Genomic DNA, 3,093 nt, shown 5'->3' on the forward strand with positions numbered 1-3,093 from the left:
AGGTGGTGTTTTTCATAAACTCTACCTCCTCCTTGTCCATTACCAGGTAATATCTTCTACCTAGGTTATGCTTCTTTTGCACAATTCCACCAAGGCTTTGATGTGTTGGCTCTGTCAACACTGCACTGGTTAAAACACCTGGTTAAACCTGCCTCACTGAGCACAACTCCTTAAAGGAGAAGTGAAAATGAATTATTGCCTGTAGACCTTCACTACTAGATGATGGAAAGAAGACCCTGGGAAGTTCAGGTGAGTTATGAATGTGGCCACCTTCTTCTTCCTATGGCTGCTCCTCCATGGAAACCCATCTTTGGGCTCACTAACATGAAATTCCCAAGTTTTCTGCCTGGAACGATGACGCTGTTGGTATATGAGAGAATGGAGGCACTGGGATATAGGTGTGAAGATAAAGTAACTCATATGCTATTGATGTCCTATGGGTTTCCTATTCCTACATTCGCTAATTGTCTTAGAAGAACTCAATACTGCTGGTAAGGTGGGAGTGGGGAGAGGGTATCCAAAGTTGCTCCCAACCATTGTAATCTTTGTTTAATACAATATCTTATATTTTTTTTTTTTAGAAATATTTAGTCAATTTACTCAAATGAAGAAAACTTAAATGATACAGAACTGAATATATCAGAAATCTATATACAATAAAAAGTGAATATAAATTAGTCAATTCCATAGACATTTCCAGTTAAGCATTCATACAAATACAGATTTGCCTTTTTCTTATATATAGGAGTAACACATACATACATACATGACATGATTCTGGCAAAAAAAAAAAAGAAAGAAAAATCAGAGATACTAAAAATATTCTCAAGTTTTAAGAATGGTGTAGAATAAGTTTTAACAACATTCTACATGAATGGAAACCCCTGATTTAATTCCATGATTTTATCATGCCAGAAGCATGTTTGCTTTTAATTTTCTTAAACAGATATTGGTATCATACACATTGGCTTATTAATAATTAAGGCATTTTGCATATACAGTATCTCAGTGCAAACAAAAAACTTTTAGTACTGATTATTTGCTATAATGGTTTAAACTTTCAAAGTCTTTTCAACATAAGAAAATAGTAGCTGCACACATTTAAGTGTTTTCTTATAAAACACAATCTTAAAAAAAGTAATGATGATTGGTCTCTGTGATTCCTAGTAATAAGTCCTGTCTTATTTTTCACATAGTATAAATTATATTCTTATGCAGGATTGCATTAAGACCCAGTAGTTCTTAAACAATGTTACCAAATAACCATATAAATACCAAACGCAGCAAAGGTGAACAATCTTCGTAGTGCACTTTCACCTCATTGGAGCTGAAGCTGCTCCTTTTGGATCTTCTTCCACTTCAATGTGAAGTAGATCGGTAGCATTTCATTAGTGGTTTCAACATACGTTTCTCTTTAAAGGAAAAAATGGTTTTGATTTCTTCCATAGTTCACAGTTCTCAGATGAGATATTTCTGGGGAAATCATATCGTCCAAGGATGTTTTGAATAGCCAAATGCTATAGATGAAGTCTTTCAATGCAACTGTAATAAATAAGCATCTACATCCTTGGCTATATTACCAGTATATCCTGGAACCAAAGTAAGATGGTTTTCCTGTTCCCACAACCCACTTAATTGCTGTTTTAAAATCTGAATATTTCCATAGTTCATAATTTCTGTTTTGGATGATAGTTCTGACCACCACCTTTTAATGACTGCTTGAAGCCAGTTTAAACCAACTATTATATATTCTTCAAATCTGCTTTTAAGTAGTGACTTTACTAGAGGCAACAAATCTACACAGCAGCCAAGTGAGATATACTGTTTTTCCTCCTGTGAACTATTGGTGAGCATGGGAAGGCAATCCACCACAACTCCAAGGTCCTCTATCCTTACTAAATATGCTACAAGTTCACTAATACTTCTCTTTCTCCAGAAAGTTAAAGCTACATTCAATCTCAAGTTCCTGCTGAACAAAACCTGTGCCATTGTTTCATGGTCCTGAGAAACCTCAGAAAAAAAGCCACTATATTTTGATGATGGGCTTTCTGTCTGTGAAGAACCAGAATCACTGGTGTTAATCAAATATGTTCGGCTATCATGCCTTAATTTTTCAGGGAGGTGGCCTGCACAAGCCAGTTCATTTTCTTTATTTGCCATGACACAGCCCCCACTTTTAGGGGACTGCTTTTTTTCTGTAACAAGGATTTTGAATAGGATGATGAACTTTCTTTCTTCTATAGATCACCTTACGTAGTTTACCTGGGCTTTTCACAGCTTGTCCAACTGTTCTAGTTATGTAAGTAGCCAACTGTTTTGGAGATTTCTTAACCTCCTTCATGTTCTTATTAGTGAAATTAGAGATCCTTTTTCTAGGAAGATCAATGGAATGATCCTCAGTATGATTACAAAAGTTGCGTTTTTTAACATTGTGGGTTTCAGATGCCATAATCTCTTAAATACCGGCGCCTCATGGTACCGCGGCGCCTCCGCCCAGCCCAGGCGCTGACCGACTGCGCCCGGCAGCCCAGACTATCCCTCGGCTCCCCGGCCGAGATCCAGGAACGGCCATTCAAAACCTATACTTTCTTTAAACTATTAAAATCTTACAAAATCAGTGTTGAAGACTTTTAAACAGCAATATGTGTGTGTGTGTGTGTGTGTGTATGTAATATATGGCCTATACGATATATAATACATACTATAGTATATATATAATGGTATGTATGTATTTATATATATGTATATGTATATGTATATAAAAGAAGGAAATGGCAACTCACTCCAGTATTCTTGCCTGTGAAATCCCATGGACAGGGGAGCCTGGTGGGCTACAGTCCATGGGGTTGCAAAAGAGTCAGACACAACTTAGAGACTAAACAATACACATACACACACACACACTATAATTTCACAACCCAGAAATAACTATCAAAATTATAAGTCATAATATTTTAGAGTTTTAATATTTTAGATATTAATACTTGGAATATATAGCACAACACAAATAACTGGACTCATACCAAGTATATTTTGTATCTTGCTTTTAAAACAACAAGATAATAAGCATACTTTTTCAGGCTATGCAAACTC

The 3,093-nt window shown here is 35.9% G+C and overlaps 1 pseudogene; it reads right to left on the bottom strand.

Moving 5' to 3' along the window:
* Positions 1-595: 595 nt before the first annotated feature.
* On the bottom strand, positions 596-2,571 carry LOC138986265 (KATNB1-like protein 1 pseudogene; annotated as a pseudogene).
* Positions 2,572-3,093: the final 522 nt, after the last annotated feature.

Source organism: Bos mutus, chromosome 29 (genome assembly GCF_027580195.1).
Source record: "Bos mutus isolate GX-2022 chromosome 29, NWIPB_WYAK_1.1, whole genome shotgun sequence".
NCBI lineage: Eukaryota > Metazoa > Chordata > Mammalia > Artiodactyla > Bovidae > Bos > Bos mutus.